The sequence below is a fragment of the Malaclemys terrapin genome, chromosome 2 (assembly GCF_027887155.1).
Source record: "Malaclemys terrapin pileata isolate rMalTer1 chromosome 2, rMalTer1.hap1, whole genome shotgun sequence".
Lineage (NCBI taxonomy): Eukaryota > Metazoa > Chordata > Testudines > Emydidae > Malaclemys > Malaclemys terrapin.
Genome location: NC_071506.1, coordinates 110,516,266 through 110,536,867, shown reverse-complemented (window position 1 = coordinate 110,536,867; position 20,602 = coordinate 110,516,266).

Here is a 20,602-nt window from a genome sequence, read left to right as displayed (position 1 = left end):
CGCAGAGCTGGTTAAAACCTTTCAAAGTTTAAAAGGGAACAAGAATTCAAGCTCAGGTTTGACAGTTACCGTATGTCAGTCTTTTATATCTCCTTTGCACAGAAATGCTGGGGAAGAGAGACATCTCTGCTAGGACGCCGGGTTGTCCTCTGCCCTTGTGTGGGTGTGCAAGAGCATGCAAGGAGCCTCTCCCCATCCTTTGCACAGTTGCGCGAGGACCACCCACAATAGCGGTCCCCGCACTCCAGAGAGCACAAAGATGGCTCCTCCTGCTATCACACGAGGGGGCAAGAAGCTGAAAATAGGATGGAAAGGAGGGGATCATGGCCCTGCTTCCCACTGCACCAGTCCATGGAGTGGGACTGGCGCATAAGGCAACAGTCTACAGATGGAACAGATTACACATCCTCTTGTACACACTAAGAAATCCTTGGTGAGACTGTGTCATGCCTGTGCCATAATCTCCCCCATACTTGTCCTGGGGCAGTGCAGCTCTGCTTTGATCTTGATACACAGTTGTGGCATAAATGCCATAATCTAGTCCTTTGTGACAATAAACTTTGGGGCAGCACCAGTCTGGAGGCACATATTTTCAAAGGAGTCTTGACCAACCATTTTGGGGCTAACACAATCCTTTTTGTCCATGCATAGGTAGGTGCACACAATCATTTGAATATGCAGTTTTGCCCACTATTGTTTGCATTTGCACAAAAGCCATCTGGGCTTGAGTTGTGCTTATTTGTGGGCACAACTGGGACTTGAATGTATCAGTTCCATCTCTTGTGGACAGGAGGGAGAGTGCACAAAAGCTCCATAGATACAAATGGGTGCTATGCATTGAAAATTTGGCTTAGACTGATCAGAAGTAATTATGACAGCAAACTAGTATTGGCCAAAATAAAGAATATTCAAGCAATAAGTCATTTGTGAGTAGGCACTATCAATGATTATGAACTGGTTTGGAAAGTAATGGGTGAAGGATTTGTTACTTAGTGGAGTAACCGTTACATCTATCCATGGTTATGTCCTCTGAAATCGTCATGAAAATTTACCAGCCCACCTACAAAGTCTATTTGCCCTCCCTCTAGCAGGATAGTGATTTAAAAATACGATTCGTCCATTAAAAATATTACCGCAGATGAGTAAGCAAGTATAATTTGGTATGGTTACTTCTAACTACAAGATTGCAGTTAGGCACAAACCAGGATTTTATATATCCTAATGACACCAATTACATCTACAGATACATCAAGCACACCAGGCACAAAATTGCACCTGCAATTATTTGCACTCCCAAAGAGGGGGGGGTGCAAAAAAAGAAGCAGCTATATTTAAAAAATCTGAACTACTATGAAAATCTCATGGGATTATATTGCTCAGAACTACTTTCATTGTCATTTTGTTGGTGGCTCATTTTTCAGTTTTTTCTTCTGAATTCTTGAAGAAAACTGACATTCCAAGTGCATTTTTTTATAGGAAGAGTAAAATTTTGAACTGTTGGCGTGCAATAGACAGAAATAAATCTGGACATGAAGGAAGCAATGGCTAGTGGTTAAAGAAAAGGGCTGGGAGTCAGGATATCTGCATTCTATTAATGACTTAAAGCTGGGTTTACCCTATCTAGTCTCAGGCCCTAGGGCTGCCACAGTTTTTTTCATTTCTTCCCCAGTTAAAAAAAGCTTCACACTGCGGGTGTGTTCTCAATAATTATCCTTTTTTGGACATCTAGCTTACTAGTATTAGTAACATAACGTTCAAAACAAAATCAGGATGTAAAAACACATAAACAACTACACCTCTACTCCAATATAACACGATCCAATATAACACGAATTCAGATATAACGCGGTAAAACAGCGCTCCGGGGGGCGGGGGGGGCGGGGCTGCGCGCTCCGGCAGATCAAAGCAAGTTCGATATAACATGGTTTCACCTATAACGCGGTAAGATTTTTGGCTCCCGAGGACAGCGTTATATTGGGGTAGAGGTGTATTTCACAGAATAACCCATGAAGTCATTAAGAAGTATCTCCATTATATATCTAGAACACCAGACACAAAGAGAGGATAAAGTCAAAAGCCAACAGTTTCACATGTGGGTGTCTAAAGTTAAGCAGCTAACTCCATATGTAGGCACCTAGGGTAGGATTTTGAAAAGTGCTTACATGACTTAGGAGCACAAGGCCCAGTGACTTTCCATGAGTACCCTAAAATGGCCCATCTGAAAATCAGGTTACTGATTAAGAGGCTAAATATTGATTTAGCTGTCTAACTGTAGGCCTCCATATTTGAAAAATTTGGCCTAAATGATTTGCTCAAAATCACACAGCAAGATAGTGGCAGAACTAGGACCTGACCTCTCCCTCACCACCTGCAGGTCTAACCATTAAACACACTTTCTCCCTGCAGTAGTCTTTCCATTACACCCCCGCTCACTATAAAAACGTCTCCGGAAAATTCTTTCCCATTTTAAATGGTTCTAAACCATGTGGCTAATGCATGAATTTAAGCTTATATAGAACCATTTCCATATTTCTCAGCCCTCACACACCTTGGTGGCAACAGGAGTTGTTCTGCTCCCCATATTCTCATACTGGCTACAACTACACAGTGATGCTGCCTGGTCACACATATGCTGATTATTTCCCCCTTGGCCTCCACAACTTGCCGTATGTAGGTCCACTTTTGCAGTCTGCCCTTCCCCTTGCCTGTGCCCTTTTATGGGAATGGTGAGCTGTGATGGCTTCCACCAAATAAGGCATAAGCTGGGTTTATTAGGCAGGTGACCATCTGTTGAGAGTGTTCACCTATTTCAGTTCAGTTTTCCAGCTTGTGCAGGTTATTTTTTCTTTTAATTTTTACTCTTTAAGGAATTATAGGACCCTTTGTTTGTTGAACAGCAGGCAACATCCTCTCTCTCCCTCTCCCTGCCCCCGGAGCCGCCTGGAGCCAGCTGCGGCCAGAGTGGCATGGCCCTCCCCTGGCATGGACTTGCTGGGGCCAGGGAGGGGCACCTATCCTGCAGCCTCAGCCCTAGAGCTTACGTGGTGGGGAGAGGCGCCTCTCCCCGCCAGCAGGCAACATCCCCTCTCCCTGCCCTAGCCCTGGAGCACCCTCCTGCACCCCAAACCTCTCGTCCCCAGCCCCACCCCAGAGCCTGCACCCCCAGCCAGAGCCCTCACCCCCTGCACCAATCCTCTGCCCCAGCCCTGAGCCCCCTCCCACACTCTGAACCCCTCGGCCCCATCCTCACCACATGAATTTTGTTATGTGCACCAATATGGAGGAGATGTATCACAAATCACCTTCGTATTGGTGCACATAAGAAAATTCATTACACACATGGGTGGGAAAAATTAGAGGGAACACTGGTTTCCAAGTGTCTGGTTTTTGACCGGAATGCCTGGTCGAAAAGGGACCCTGGCGGCTCCGGTCAGCACTGCTGACCGGGCCGTTAAAAGTCCGGTCGGCAGTGCAGCAGGGCTAAGGCAGGCTCCCTGACTGCCCTGGCTCTGAGCAGCTCCCGGAAGCAGCGGCATGTCCCCCCCTCCGCTCCTACGTGTAAGGGCAAGGGGCTCTGCATGCTGCTCCCACCCCAAGCGCTGGCTCTGCAGCTTCCATTGGCCGGGAACTGCCTGGCCACGCCTCCATGTAGGAGCTGGAGGGTGGATATGCCGCTGCTTCTGGGAGCTGCTTGAAGTAAGCACCACCTGGAGCCTGCACCCCTGACCCCTCCTGCACACCAACCCCCTGCCCCAGTCCTGATCCCCCTCCCTCCCGCCGAACCCCTCGATCCCAGCCCAGAGCCCCCTTCTGCTCCCCAAATCTGTCATCCCCAGCCCCACACCAGATCCCACACCCCCAGCCGGAGCCTTCACCCCCAACCCTGCACCCCAACCCCCTGCCTCAGCCCTATCCTATATTCTGAACCCCTTGGCTCCACCCCCAGCCTCTAGCCCCCGTCTGTACCCCAAACCCCCCATCCCTGGCCCCATCCCAAAGCCCACACCCCCAGCCAGAGCCCCCTCTCGCATCCCACCCACTGCCACAGCCCGGAGCCCCCTCCCATACTTTGAACCCCTCATCCCCGGCCCCACACCAGAGCCCGCACACTCAGCCAGAGCCCTCAGCCCCCCACACCCCAACCCCCTGAGCCAGCGTGGTGAAAATGAGTGAGTGAGTGAGGGTGGGGAGAGCAAGTGACAGAGGGAGGGGGGATGGAGTGAGTGGGGGCGGGGCCTCAGAGAAGGGGCAGGGCAGGGAGTGGGGCAAGGGTGTTCAGTTGTGTGCGAGTAGAAATTTCGCAATCCTAATTGTTCAATGTGCAGCTCCAATCCTTATTTACTGCACACTATTCTAACTCTGCTCTGAAGACAGACTTATTAATTTCCTCGTGGCCTTTTCTTTCGCACTCATAGTATAATATCTGAGTGCTTCACAAATATTAATGAATTGATTTTCACAACACTCCTATGAGATGAGGGGTATTATCATCCCTATTTTATAAATCAAAGGCCAAAAGCGTCCACCAATTTTGGGTGCCCAATTTGAGTTACCCAAGGCCTGGTCTTTTAGAATATGTTGCATTATATAGCACTTTATATGATCAAAGCACTGATCCCATTGATTTCGGCTACAGCTGCGAGTGCTCAGAACTTCAGTAAATCGGACCCCAGGGCCTCAATCAGGCACCCAGAAAATGAGGAACACACAATTAGTGACCCCCTGTGAAAAGTTTGCTTGAAGTGACTGGCCTAGCATCACATAGGAACTCTGTGGCAGAGGCAGGAATAGAATCCAATTCTCCAGGAGAGCATTCAACTGTCTTAACCATAAGACTGTCCTTTCTTTTCCTGCAGTCCCCTGGCTCATTTACCACACACCTTCCAACTTCAGCAATAAATGAGGCAGGGATCCTAGAGACAACAGCCAGTTTCAATACACAACCCCTCATCTATCTCCAGTCTAGGTCCATCTTGTGCACTGAATGAGGCAGGGGTCCTTTGGAAAAAATGGTTGTGATCATGTATGTAAAGTCTATATCATAATGCATACACACAAGATAGCTGAATTAAGGTTCCACAAGCAACCATAGTTCTGTCATTTTCTGACTTGTGAGTGCTTGATTTTGCAACCTTCATATTCTTTTCATGTTGTGTTTTTCTACATCTATCTATAGATAGGGATATATATGTATTTGTGTAGGTATCTATATACATATGCACTCAGAGGCCACATGAACAAATTAATTTGTGTATATATATATCTATGTTTACAAGTCTATAAGAAGAAACATTTCTAGCTTTAATAAGATTTTTCAAGCGGTGGTTACATTTGGGGTCTAAATGTCTCGACACCATCTTATTAATAAATAGCTAAAACAGGGAAATTTAAAATTTGCACATTAGTAATTTATTTTAAAATGATATGCTAACTCAAAGAGGGGAAACAGTGTATTTGGCTTTAAAAAGACAGAGCTGTAAGGAGGATGGACAGAAAATGTGTCAACTTTTTCATATTGACATGATTGGGCCATGACGTCAAATGTTAAATTATTATAGTTTCCAAATTTTGCATTTCATGGCCTGATCTTGAAGGAACTGAACACCCGCAATCTCCATTGATTTAAATAGCTCCAACCCCATGTTGTTTGTAACATAACATACAGTCCGATTTGTACGTGAGTTTTTCTTGGCAATAATCTCTTTTCCTCATTGGGAGAAACGGTGAACCTTCAGATTTTTTGTGTCTTCATTCATGAATTAGATGATAATTGACTTTGGGGGAAAAAGCAAGCTTTTTATTATTTTTTCCTTATTACAATCAGTGAGTCCAATGGCAAGAACACTGTGGGCCAAATTTTCTAACATAAGCACCTTAGTTGCACCCATAAAATATGCACAAACGTGTACAAAGATACTGCAAGCACAGGCAGTTGCATGCACACACAAGTCCAGTTTTGTGCATTCTCATACATATTTTGGAAGTCGGATGTAGGCATGTGTGTATGCAGGGAGAAGGGGAGAAATTAAAAATGATACTGGGGTTATGAGTCTTGGAGACAGTAATGGAGAAAATTTGGAAGTGAAGAGAATTTGGGAGGAGCTCAAACTTAGTCTTTTAGGCTAAAGTCGATGGCGACACTTCCAGCATATGCTGGAGATAATTTATTGAATAGACTGCTGGGATTGAGTCAACGCTGATGACAGAGGGAATACAAACTGCATCTCTCAATGCCAGCAGACTCAGCTGTGCCCAAAAGAGGAAGGTGATTCGTTCCTGGGCAAGAGCAGTGGTACATGCATGCTGGAGTCCTGCCAAGGGAAGGCAGTGTTACAGTGGTTTGGGATGCGTAGAAGCACTGCCTGGCAGATGCCCTGAATGAAAATCTCTCTTTGGTGCTCTAGCCATACCCCTCCTCCGGGAGTACCATCCAGTTTTGGAGCAGTGATCTCCATCTAAAGACCTCTTAATGAAGCAGGGTTGTTCCACTGTGAACGTCCACTGTGGTGTGTGCATAATGTAAGCCATCAGCGTCCTGCAGCTTTGGATTTCTGCTGGCAGAGGCTGGTGGAACATGGGAGTGAAGTGATAGCATAAGAAAGACAGTGTTTGATACTTTGCCTGAAGGGGTGGGAAAAGATACATTGGAGATATATGACTAAGGAAAGGACGAACTTGTGAATGAAAGCAAGTTGCCAAGATATTCCCTTAAATATTTTATTGCTGCTACTCTCTGTAAAATTTCTGATGGGAATTAGAAAGCAAGTGAATCTGGCATTTGTGCTCAGGCTTAGTACTGTATTGTTTCCAGTGCAAAGGCATTACTCAGCTGGACAGAAACAGGCCGTCCTTTCACGTTTAACAGCCAAGCAGTACCAACAAGAGTCTCTTCTGGTTCATAAATATAACCAGGCTACAACAATATGATTTAAAGCACTTTAAAATACTGTTTATTGGGATTCCTTCTATGATGAACTGCTGCATGATTTAATAATCTTTTACCACATCAGTTTAGTTGAATCCCAGTAAATGTGCCACTGAACTCGGTTTCCATATTGAGCAAACGGTTTAGTTATCTCTCACTTAAATCTTGGAACACTATGAAGTCATCCTCTGCATACTGTATCAAGATAGCAGATACAAGTATGCTCATCTTCAGTACCTCCCCTCATGCCCTTGTTCCTTCTTGCTCCTCCAAAGGAACTACTGTCCCTAGCTTTCTTGCTGGGCAACCTGACCCTTCTCATCTGTCCACCTTTACCTACCCATAGCTGGCCTGCATAGAGCTGATCTGGGCTTGTGCCACAAACTTATCACTCCTGGTCTCCACTGCCACTATTAACCAATTGCCCCTGGAAACAGCAGAAAGCAACAGCAGAGAAAAAGTTGTGGACACTGAGCATGCAAATCAAAAGAGGAAAAGGGGTTCCCAGCAGGGCATTCCTTCCTTAGGCCCATTAGCCAACATCCACAGGCTTCTCTTCTTTTCTCCCACAGTGCCCCAGAGTGCCTCCCTCCCCAAGAATTATTTTCAAAAGAGATAAAAATTCCATCAGTTTTCTTTTGTATAATTGTATTAATTATCAAAAGCGGTTAAAATATTTTTGATCATTTTTCTGTTTAAACAGGGCTTCATTCCCCACCTTTCACACAGACCACAATCTCCTCCATTTTGATTACCTACAGCTGTTTTTAAAGCAGCCCACTAAGTTCCATGAAATTAAAGTGCAAAATCATAGAGGACCGCAATTTTCATGGCAGGAAAATGCAAAATGAAAAGCGGGGCACTGTAAGGGAAAAATCTCAATTCAGTATACAGCATGACAATATGGGCAACTGTGGGAATACATAGTCCGAAACCAAAAGCCGAGATCAGAACACTCCTAAACTATGGGGAAATTTGAGACCAGATCCAAAATTAATCAAAAAGACATCATGGACTGGTAGTGCTATAAAGGCCTATGCCAAAACTTTGGCTCTGAATAGCCTTAACTTTGGGAAAGTTTGAATCCAGATCTGAATGCCGTGGATCTGAGGAAAACAAAGTCAATTGCTTTGATATAAATATTCTCTCTTTTTTTTTCAAGGTTATCCCTGTGCCCAATGTCCCTTTTTAATACTGCTACCTAGGTTAGCTCTGCAGAGCCAGAATTCTAAGCAGCCTGTACTAATAGCACATGCACAGAACTTTGGGCTTAGAACAGACATCCAGACCCGGCTATCTCTCTAAATGGGGGAATGTATCAATTAGTTTTCAGAGAAATTTGCTCTCGCTTATGAGGGGAGAAATGTCAAAATTCACATTCTGGAAAATTCATGAACGATAACAAAAAACACTGCAGAAAAGTCGGAACAAATGGTTTTCACCACATCCAAATGCCTGGTGCCATGTACGTGGGAACAACAACCAAATAACCAGGGCTGACTCCAGGCACCAGCTTACCAAGCAGGTGCTTGGTGCGGCCACTTCAGAGAGGGGCAGCACGTCCAGCTGTTTGGCGGCAATTCGGCGGACAGTCCCTCACTCCTGCTCGGAGCGAAGGATCTCCCGCCGAATTGCCGCCGCAGATCCGCGATCGCGGCTTTTTTGTTTGTTTGTTTTTGTTTTTGTTTGGCTGCTTGGGGCAGCCAAAACCCTGGAGCCGGCCCTGCAAATAACAATCAGGGCAGCAGTGCTAACTGAATCCCAGATAGCTGAAGTAGGAGGGGCAAAATAAAAGCCTATTTAGGATCTGATCTTGTTCTCACTGAAGTCAGTAGGCAGAGAACATATGTTCGAATAGATCAGTTTAGGAGGCAGGACAATCTTGTGGCTAAGGACTGGATTGATAAAATCTGGGTTCGGCCCCAAATGTTCTATGTGGCTTTACAAAAGTCATGTATTTGCTCTGTGCCTACTTCTTCATGTATAAAGTAGGGATTAATTATATTTCTCTACTGCACAGAAGTGTAGCAAGGAGAAATTCCTTAATATATAGACGGTGGCCAGTTATTAGGATGATGAGTAGCGCAGAAAAGTCCATAAAATAGCAATCAGTATGCGCAGCCTGTTATAACTTTTCATCTCTTTGTCTGAACAAAGTGCACATCATTTAGTGCAGTTCAACCAATATTAGCGGGGCAGCATTCTGTAAATAAAACTGTCCCCTGTCAAACTGTTAGCCTCTCTCCTTCACCGCATCAGCTCAGAGTATAGCTTGAGAAGATCTTTCTGCACCAATAATGGTTATTGATCCAGAGAGGCACCAGAAGGGAATCTGGCCATCTCTGTTTCATGTCAACAAAATGTAGCCGGAGAGTGAGGAGTGTATTTGTACTCCTGGTGCTGTCTGGAAGCAGAGCAAAGTTCACATGATCCTTCTCTGGTGCCCTGATTACTATGCATAAAGCTGAGTTATTTTGAAAGGTTAGGGCTGAAAAGGATTCAGATTTTTGTTTAAAAAGGAGCTAAGTAAAAAGTGGTCAGATGAAGAGATGGCAGCAGTCCCATCATGCAGACACTGATTTCATCTGCACTTTCCTTTGATTATTTTCTTTACAGTTTATACTCACTAACAGTTTCATTTGATTTGTCCAGCAAATAAGACACATTAACAGTGTAAACTGTCAAAGACTCTTTCTGCTGGTGGACAGCTCTCCTGAAACTAAAACCATCCCTGTTATTTTGGTGCATTCTTATTTAAACTCTAGAGGCCTGTATTTGCAAATCCCCCAGCCTCTGGCAGAGTTTGTGCTAAAAACAAGAATTCTTTGTACTTCTCCAAACAGAAACAGTGAAATAAAAGCTGTATTCAATCAAGTGTTCAAGCAGGTTGCAGCTGGGAGAAATGGTACTGGGAAGCTCATGAAAGCTTTGCAAAATCCTATCTCACTAGGAAATGTGCTCACCACACCAGGGACAAGTTAGTTCATTCATGCTGTCCAGTAGCATTCACATTTTTTCCAGCTCAGTGGTACTGATCAACAGACAGGTAAAAGACACAGGAGACAAATAAAAACATTTCAACCTTTTCTTAGAGGTTAACAATAAGATGTGTCCAGTTATTAGGGAAGAGGCCTGGAGTGAGGAATCCTAAGTTGTATTTTTGGATCTGCCATTTACTAGCTGCCTGATATTAGGTATGGATCCTTACCCTCTCTGTACCTCAGTTTCTCCATCTACAGAGAAATGGGGGAAATAATACTTTACTCAGGGGTGTTGTGAGGATAACTTAATTCATGCATATAAAGCACTTTGAGCTCCTTAGATGAAAAGCTCTGTGGGAGTGCAAAGTATTATCATCCTACAGGTCACAAATATCTTGTTAGAACATCTAACTGACCTGGTAATTATCATCTATTTAGGTACATAATAGACCTCTGCTGTAGCAGGGTAAGTACATTTTATGTTGTATACTAAACAAAACATTTTTTTAAGTTTTATTTTGTATGTTTTCTTCAGCAGAATATACGCTGGGCATCACAGAATAACATGGGCCTACCAAATAACATGAAAGAGCAACTGGTTAGTATGGACCTCCAACTAGAAAGGAGAACACTGCACAAAGATCAAAGATTGTCTGTGGCCCTTTTTATCCATATGGTATTTATTAAAACAAACCTCTGTGTAGCAACAATTTATCATGTATATTAGTTTTCATTACATGTAGGTACGTTACCATATACCAATAAGGAAAAATTCTTTGCATAGTATGATGTGAAACTTAAAGCATAATCAGCAACTGAAAATAAATATGGCTTGAAACAAAGACTTTGGCTAAGATTTTTAAAAGTGATTCATGATTATTTATGTGCCCGGCTTGAGATGCCTTAAAGGGGGTTGATTTGCAGAAATTCCTGAGCACCCAACTTCTGCAAAGATGCCTCAACTTTTAAAATGTTTCTTCTCAGGCACCCAAAAACTGAGGCACCACAAATTACTATGCTATTTTTGAAAAATATTGGTCTAGGGCCCAGTCCTCCTTCTATTTTTGCTCCTGTTGAAGCCAATCTCAAGAAACTGGGATCAGGATCAGGCCCTAAGAACTGAGTTTAAAGGCACGCTATGGAATGCATCACATAACACATTTTGTCTAAATTAAAGATGGAAATGCCTTGTTCCATCTCTGTTCAGACAGCTAATGAGGGGGTGTCACTAGAAATACTTTCCTAACTAGTGAAGAAACATAGTAATGATAGTTCACTTTTCTAACAAGTAACTATTGTCTGGTTCTGATTCAGAGACAGGGAGAGGGTTTGAATGGAGAGAGTCTAGACTAGCTCTGTTTATTCAGGGCATGAAACTAAGTACAAGGTAATGGGTGGGGGCTGGTTGCTAGGTATCTCTGGAATGGGGAGAAGAGAGGTGCGCAGTAGCTCAAGTAGCTCTCCACTGCAACCTTGCTGTGAAGGACGTAGTAAGAGGAGATCAGAGATCTGCTCAGTCCTACTAACGGATTAACCTTTGAAAGTTTCACTCTTCTTGCTGCACTTTATAACTAGTTTGAGTAACAACAAATTCTCCGTAAGTACAGGATAGATTAATCACAAATGAACCTGTTTACACACATTTTATTTAGAAATAACAAATGCAATAGCAACTACTTTAATGCATCATATGTGTAAACTAATAAACATTCCATGCAAACCTTTCTTTCTCCTGGGACACCAACAATTTCTTCCCAGGAGTTTTTCTTGCTGAAAAGGGACGCAAAGAGGTTTAGCACCAGAAAAGAGCAGCTTCTAACTCCCACTCTCAGAAGGGAAATTGAATCTTTCAATAAGGATCCTATATTCTTTACACTGGCTAGGGATGAGTTCCCCACTAGCAGTAGTGACTTAAATAAGAAACACCAGAATGGCAGATCTGACAGGTCCCTATAGGTCATTTGAATGAGCAGTGAAACTCCTCAATCATAGTTTTATAGACACAAATGTCACACCAGGAAAACCAGATTGTACACGCGCTCCTGATGAAGAGCAAAACTTTTTATACAGACCAGGAACTTTTGCAAGTACTTCAGTCATATTTTGCTCCAGAACCACATCAGTGAAAAATTCTAGCTTCATAAAAGAAAGTGAAAAAGAGGGAGAAATGTTTTCATGATCTGTGGCTGAACATTGTGAATGGGTTAAATGACACTCAATGTCAAGCTAGTCTGTAGTTTAAGTAATGAGATAACAGAAACCTTATGTCATAAGTGGAGATTATATGTAATAATGCTATGAATACAGTAGGAGTTACTATGCAATAATCTAAGAACACTGAGATGTAACAATTTTATGAACCTTGTATATGATCCAGTTGGTGTGAGCAAGTTATTATATATTAGTATGAGTATATTGGTCTGCCTTAATGATGCATTCTTTGTAACATGAAGTCTTTAAATCGTGATTTGAGGACTTCAGTAACTCAGCCAGAGGTGATGAGTCTATTACAGGAGTATGTGTGGGTGAGGTTCTGTGGCCTGCAATGTGTAGAAGGTCAAACTAGATGATCATCATGATCCTTTTTGGCCTTTAAGTCTATGAGTTTATAACAGGGCTCTGTGAGAAGATAAAACAGGAAGGCAATACAATTGCTCCCCAGATAAGCAACCCCCAACAAAACACTTGAGGTGACAATTACAAGACAATGATATCTTTCCAGGCTTCAGGCTGAAGTAACATAGCAGTTTTGCCATGCTGGGAACTAGAGAGCAAAAAGAAAGTAAAGAGTTAAAAAGAGCTTCTCAAGAGAAGATGAGGGAGTCAATTGTCAATGAGTTTTGTCCAGAAGTCAAGCTGACCGAGGCACTCCGTGAAGGACTCTGAAGGAGTTCTGCCTTTCCAGATCCAGGAAACAGTAAGCCTTCAGGAAAAGCAGGCATTGCATACAGGGTGTGTTATTGTTTTTAAGATATGTTTTCTCTGAGATGCTCTTGTTTTAGATAGTACTTTGCTTGAAGGAGGAGACTGCCACCCAGAGCCCTGTCTGAGAATGGGGAAATTGCCTGATTCTGCCCTGATCCAGGTGACAGCTCAAGGACTGAGACCTGGAAGGACATGTGCTCACCAGGAGGGGTGAGAGGTGCAGTTGGCCCACTACCTGTGACACACCTATTGCCTGGGTCTGGTCTCAGCACAACTGGGCTCTCTCTATGGATGACCATATAAGGAAATCCCAATATGTGACAATCATAAAGTGTTTGCAAATCCAGGGTTATATACTGATCAGATCGACTACAAGAGCTATACTCAAGAGCTCTCTGCTGATGTGCCAGATGTAAAAAAATTTCAGAGAACTGACCCAGGCCAAACTTACTTACACATGCAAGAGGTTGTGTGGACGCCACCATTAATCCTTTGGGGGAAACACTGGCAGCAGCCTTAATTCAAAGGTTTGAGCAGTGCTGTCATGGGAGATGGGAATAGCAGACAAGGAGTAACCCTTCCTTTTCTTCCCTCCTGCCCTCTCTAAACCCAGCAGATATGTTAGCTCTATCTCAGTAGAGTCCCTGGCACTGCTGCATGCTTCTGCTATCTCCGCTATAGCTTGCCCACATCATGTCCTATTCCCACTCCGGAAGGGGAGGGAGCAAACCCATCTGTCAGATGTACAAAAGCCATTGAGCCAACGCCACTGAGTTTCCCTGCCCTCCTGTAGGTATTCCCCACAGATGATGTGATTGGCTAGGTTTGCACAGAGGGTAAATCAGGGCAGAATTAGGATGCCAGGGTTCCAACTGTTTTTTCCAAGAATCATATGACCATCTTTAATGATGAATATTTAATTTCAGTCTCCTGTAAAAAAGAGATATTCCACAAAAGCAGGATTAGGATGGTTTAGCAGCACAATGTTTTTTGATTCATTGCACAGCTCCATCTTACGCTGTAGCATCCAGAACACTTCTTCTTCTAGCTCTTGCTTTTCCCCACAGCTTGTATCTTAGTTTCCTCAGCCATTGCATCTTATATTTACATAGCTGACCTAGACGACGGAAGTCAGCTCTCGCTTTTATCACATAAACAAACGTAACATGCAGATCACACAGAACATCAGTTACCCAATTTCCCCCCTCATTATTAAGCAGGTCATGTTTTGGCATTTGTCTGCTGTAGGATAATTAAAATAAAACGCCTTCAATGTGATTCACATATTAAACCATTTCTGCTTTGCCAAAGCAGAGTCTTTTTATTATTAATTTATTATTATTATTAATTATTATGATTATCGTGAATCACTTCAGAACAGGAGAAAATACAAATAGGGGAAGCTTTCAACATGACACAGAAAAAGATAGATTTAACACTCTCCAAACAGTAATAGGGGACTTGCAGGTTTAAGGCACAGGGATGCCAGTTTTGGTTGCAAATATTCCTGCAGGTTTTATCACATGACATAATCTTTAATTAAAGATTAATATTTAATTCCTGGAGATTCCAGGACAATCTTGGAGGGTTGGCAATCCGAAAGCTACTGGTCACCATGTTACATATGCCGTGGGAGACAGTTGTAGACCAGTGGTTCTCAACCAGGTATCTGGGACCTCCTCGGGGACCGCAAGCTGGTTTCAGGGGGGTCTGTCAAGAATGGCCAGCGTAAGACTCTCTAGGGTCCAAGGCAGAAAGCTAAAGCCCGCTGCACAGACTGAACCCTGGGGCTCCAAGTCCCACCACCTGGGGCTGAAGCCGAAGCCTGAGCAACTTAGCTTCATGGGTCCCCCTGTGGCATGGAGCCCCGGGCAATTGCCCTGCTTGCTACCCCTTAATGCAGGGATCTCAAACCAGGTCTGGCTCCAGGTTTTCTGCCGCCCCAAGCGGCAGAAAAAAACAAAACAAATAAAAAAGGCTGATCGGCAGCACTGCGGCAGCAGCTCAATCGCGCCGCTCCGTTCTTCGGCGGCAGTTCGGCGGCGGGTCCTTCAGTCCCTCTCTTCCTCTTCGGCGGCACTTTGGCGGCAGCTTAAAGAGAAAGAGAGGGACTGAGGGACCCACCGCCAAAATCCTGCAAAAGACCCGGATGGGCCACCCTTTTGTATTGGCCGCCCCAAGCACCTGCTTCCTTAGCTGGTGCCTGGAGCCGGCCCTGTCTCAAACTCAAATCACCACGAGGGCCACATGAGGACTAGTACATTGGCCCGAGGGCCGCATCACTGAAACCTTCCATGAGGCCCCACCCCTGCCCCGCCTTGTCCTACCCCTTCCCCACCCCCATTCCAACCCCTTCCCCAAAGTCCCCACCCCAATTCCGCTCCTATTCCAACCCCTTACCCAAATTCCTGCCCCAGCCCCGCCTCTTCTCTGCCTCCTCCCCTGAGCGCACCTGGTCCCCGCTCTTCCCCCTCCCTCCTGGAAAGTCCTAAGTGCCGCCAAACAGCTGTTTGGTGGCGGGAAAGTGCTGGGAGGTAGGCGGAGGAGCGGGGATGTGGCGCACTGATGGGGGGAGGAGGAGGATCGGGGGGGAGGGGAGCTTGGTGGGCCACAGGAAATAACCCCATGGACTGCGTGTTTGAGACCCCTGCCCTAATGCCATCCCTGGCTTTTATATGCACAAAAACAGTTGTTGTAGCACAGCTGGGCCATGGAGTTTTTATAGCAAGTGGGGTGGGGGCTCAGAAAAAAAATGGGTGAGAACCTCTGTTGTAGACCACTCCTACAGAGCCCACCTCTTAAATTGGAGATGCTCATACTTTGAGGTCCATGGTTCAATCCCTGGTGCATAGGCTGAGGTAGCAGCCATCACTCAAGCTTTGAAACAATGTCCCTGAATGACTGTTATGTATCACAGGATGCAAACAGAGAAATTAGATAAAAACATAAAATACTCTTACTAGAATGTTGCAACATAACACTGCTTAATTTCTGATGATCCAGAAACACACAAGACCCCCCAGACAGGCTGCTCCCTGAACCAGAGAGGCACAATTCATCCCACCTTGCTTTAAGCTGGCTCTTTTCGAGCTGACTCTGCTCCCAGGCTTTGCTACTAGAGCCCTGTAGCCCTGTAGCCGGGACAGGGAAGACGCTCCCCTCTCTGCTACCAACACCATCCTCAACACACCACAACGCTCGGATTATCAAAATGATAAGGCAGCTTTTTGTGCTATTGAGAAGGAATTTTAAAAGATACAGCCCCCAAGATGTCACAATTATCTCCATGAGAGCTGAAATATATAAAACAATCACTTATGGCATTTTTCCAGGCTTCTAGTGACTGAATGCTGCAGGGCCTGAATACCCAGGAGTGCTGAACTGGGGGTAAGAGACAACTTTCCAGAGGAGAACCAGGCTGCAAGTCCTATACTCCTGGCTAGACACAAATTAGATGGAGAGGGACTTTCAGCTGTCAGTCAAGTGATATGGTAGGTGTCAGCTTGAAAGGAGCTGGATGTAAATCTGCCTCATTTTTCAAAGGCTTTTAGGGATTGATTACCTTTCAGTGTCAGAGACATGATTGATTAACTTCTGGTCCCAGGTTTTTTAATTCTCCTTGTTAATTATGCCTGGTGGGAGAAGGGAACTGATGCCAATTTTTTGCCCCTAACTCACATCCTCACATGACCAATCCTGGACATGGAAAACAACTCCACTATACAGACTGTCTGATTTAATGCTGATTTAATGTCACCAACATCTGAGTGTGGGACAGAGAGAGAGAGAGAAAGCAAGAGTGAGAGAAATCTGTGTTGCTAGCCCAAGTTCTCTGAAGCAATGGACTCATGTATAAATCATCATCTCATATCGTTAGACCCTTCACAGCAGGTCCTATCTTGTAACTCCTTGACTCACCTGCGGATACAAAATCAGTGACATGCAGGGCCATAACTGCTAAATGCAGCAGCACAAAAGATGTGCTGCCATGTATACCTAGGGCATTCATTTATCAGCGGTCAAGTGGTAAAATTATACTACAGTTTCCTAAAAAGAGACTTCCTTTAAATTGCACTCCAAAAAAGGCAGTGAGAGACCATTTGCAGGGACTGAAGGTGCAGGAATTCTGTACTAGGCAAAGTGAGACTCACAAAGAACACCTCACTGTTATCTCTGCTCAAGGCAAATTGCTTAGTGGAATTTCTAGGGTGGGCAAACAGTGTGGGGAAAAAATTGGAAGACAATCTTCTCAAATGGGAAGTGGCCTGCCTACAACAATACTACCTTTGGCTGGCATCCGGTCAGCTCTCACAACCTTAGCACGGTTTGGCCAGGTTCATTACTTACAGGAGAGACCTCCAACAAATGCCTAGCTTACAGTAGGTGCTGCTGAATATGGTGTTGGTTATTCCGTAGGTAAGTACTCTTCCACCTGAATAGATATTGACCCAATGGCACAGCATGGTATTAGGAAGCTACAACAAGCACCGTGTTTTGAACGAGATGTAAATCCGAGATCCTGACCACTAGTGGTCATTTAAGATCCTACTGCATTTTTTGCAAGGGTAGGGCTGTTAAATTCAGCATTCTGGACAAATTCCAGCTTGGATAATTATATTCTGATATATTCACCCTGGAGTTTCACTTGGATCTTTAACCTATCCAGTATTGCTGAGCTCTGTTATATAGTGACTGAGCTTCACCCAGGAAGTAGCTGCATTTCAGGGTTGGAAGAAGTGACCCCTGGCTATCACATGGATATCGATCTCTAATAGTTGTAATGTGTTTTTTTCATATTATTCTCCATCTTATTCATTATGGATCCCAATATCTTGATTGCTTTGCGACCATAGCTGCACATTGAGCAGTAGTTTTTCATTGAGCTGCCTAAAATGATGCCCAGGTCCTTTAATAAGAACTGGTTATTATGTTCCGTTATGTTCCAACCCATTGGCGTTGCACAGGTGTCACTGACATAAAATACTGGCCTGCCAAATCTTTACTGCAGCTGATGATGCATGGGAAGTAAAGGACCCAGCTTTGTCCTTAAACCCACTTTGAATTTGCAGAGCCGGCAGCTAGAAAAATAATCTTTCTATCTGTAGACTGAGCGCAGTTGACAGACAAATCAATGGGCCAGATTCTGATTTCAGTTGCACCAACATAAATCTGGAGTAAATTTCACTGAAGATTATGGAGATAGCGTAAATCTCCACTTTGTAAATGAGATCAGGATTTGGCCCAGAATATTTAGAAGGAACCATGGGATATTGCAGAACAAAGCGACTGTGTATATACTGGGCTACATATACATTGTTTTCCATCAGCAGATAATCTGAGACCCTGTCTCTTTCTCCATTTCCTCAAGTTTCTGTTTGCAAAATGACCCTTTCCCAGGAAGGTTCTAAGAGGAATGAGCTGTTGGCAATCATATGCATTGTGTAAGCCAGCCACTTTTCACTTTTCCTGCTGATAATCATTTTGAAAAGAAAGAGAGAGCACTACAACAGTAGGGAATCTATATAATTAAAGCCCCCAGATAGCCCTGAGGAATCAAGCAGAAATGGAACTGTCATATGGGTGTGAAAACCATGTGAAATTTCAAGGGATTTCTATCTCACGTGAAGGCCAGCCAGTTCAAAGATGGGTTGGTAGGAGTCAGCACTGGTTGCAACTGTGGGAAATAGCTGCAGAGAAAAATTCATTAGCATTAGAAGTTGGTGTGAAGTCTGTCCTTTGAAGAGTGAGTGGTTCATATAAACCTCAGTATATCTGGGTTTTATCCTAGCTCCTAAAAAAGGATGTTTAACCAAAATCATCACACTGATGATGCTTGAATTTTGCTACTGGATTTTCTTTTATATACTTTCACCTCAGTTAATTTTGTCCACTGCTATTTGCAGTTTACATTATAATACATAATTCCTTTTTAGCATCTGATCCTTCTTCAGTTGAAGCCAATGGGACTTTTGCTATGGATTGCAAGTGGAACAACCAGAGTGCCTGGTAGATAGCATAAGCTTTTGAAAAATTATTAAAATATTTGGGAAGATGTAAACAAGATGTTTTTCTATTCCCCTTTTGAACCAGGTCAGACCAGACCAACACAATTAAAAAGCATTTCTAAAAAGTACCATTCAGATCACAGCGTTGGCTGCTGTTTTTCTATAACAAGTCATCATTTAGACTAGATCTACATTCACTTTAGTCAGGTAATTTTCCTTAAGCTTTTTGATTCTGAATATGTCTAACTGCTAAGCTAAGCCTGGCCCACATATTTTAATACAATATTGGCTATTTGAATTTAGAAGCCTTTCCAAAAAAATCTTGGGGAAAAAGAAACTCAAAAGTGTAAGTTCTCTAATGTATTTATAAAAACTGCTGCTATTTCCTGAACCTCCCTGTACTACTTGTTCTTAATGATAGCCAGTAACTCTAGTACCATACATACTGCTGTGTTAGTGTGTAATTATGTTACTCATGCTAATCCATAAGGGGATCAGACTTCATTAACTCTAATCTATTTTATGCAGAAGTTAAAGCAAAGTGATTTACAAGTTTGAATAAAGCTCAGGTTTTTAAATATAGGTTAGCAACTTCTTTAAAAAAAATAAACGTTTGGGGCCCATTTCTGCTCCTCCCAAAGTCATTGGCAAAAACACTCCCATGCACTTCAATGCATGCAGAATTTGGCCCTGTATTTCTATTGCATAGATCAGACATATAGATGACTGCTGAATGAGAGCCATGCAACAAAAGAAGAAATTATAATAAATTCCCTTAATTATATAATTATATATATATAACCACTTTCTTATCTTCTGGATACAACCTATAAAAACAATCAAAACTAAAGATATAAAAATTAACATTTTATTGCATTAATGCCTATAAGACCCTACATGCAATCAGTCCCTCTCAGAGGTCCAGGGAGGCCCGGGCCACTTCCAGCTTTTGAGACTTCTAGCCATAATAAAAATAAAAAAAGGCGACACATGAAAACAAAATAAGGCACCAAAAAAAGAGAGAAACATAATTTGAATAATTTTTTTATTTAACAAATACTTTTCTAGCCTTTTTCTGTGCAAAAAAATTATGGCTTTTACCAAATCACATCTCTTATTTACTTAAATTTGCAGCTCTAAGCTGAGAGAGTATGGCACATTTTGGTCCAATAGGGATGCGCATAAAAACAACTTTCAAATCTTATCAAATGCCAAAAAATTTACAAGTGTCTAAATTTGAGGCCCCATTTGAGCTTGAGGCCCAGGACAAATGGCCCTCTTGGCCCCCCCTCTGATTGGCCCTGCAAGCAATACACTTCCACTGACCAATACATTGACAGGAATCCTTTAAAATACCTCCTCTCCCACATTTTGGGGAAGCAGAAAACTATTTTGGATAGCTACAGTAGGAATGGGCAAATAGGCTGAGAATCAGATTCGGACAATATTATTATTGGGTTTCCTCTTATTCAGATGATACTTTAGATTTGGAGATGAGAAATGAAATTGTAAACCTATTTGCTTCTGTAAACTAAGAGAAATTTAGTTGCATGGTGGTTTCTGCATGACTCACATGAATTGCTGGTTCAAATGGTTTTCATTGTAATAGCATTTTACAACAAACTGAACAGCAAGGAAAGCCTGTAGCTAGGTTATATTTGCCCAGAACCTCTACTGAAAATTAACTAAGAAAACCATTAATAGGACCCAAGTGTCTGAGAAGGGTGAAGAAAGTGCTCTCATAATGGGACCACTACTATGCACAT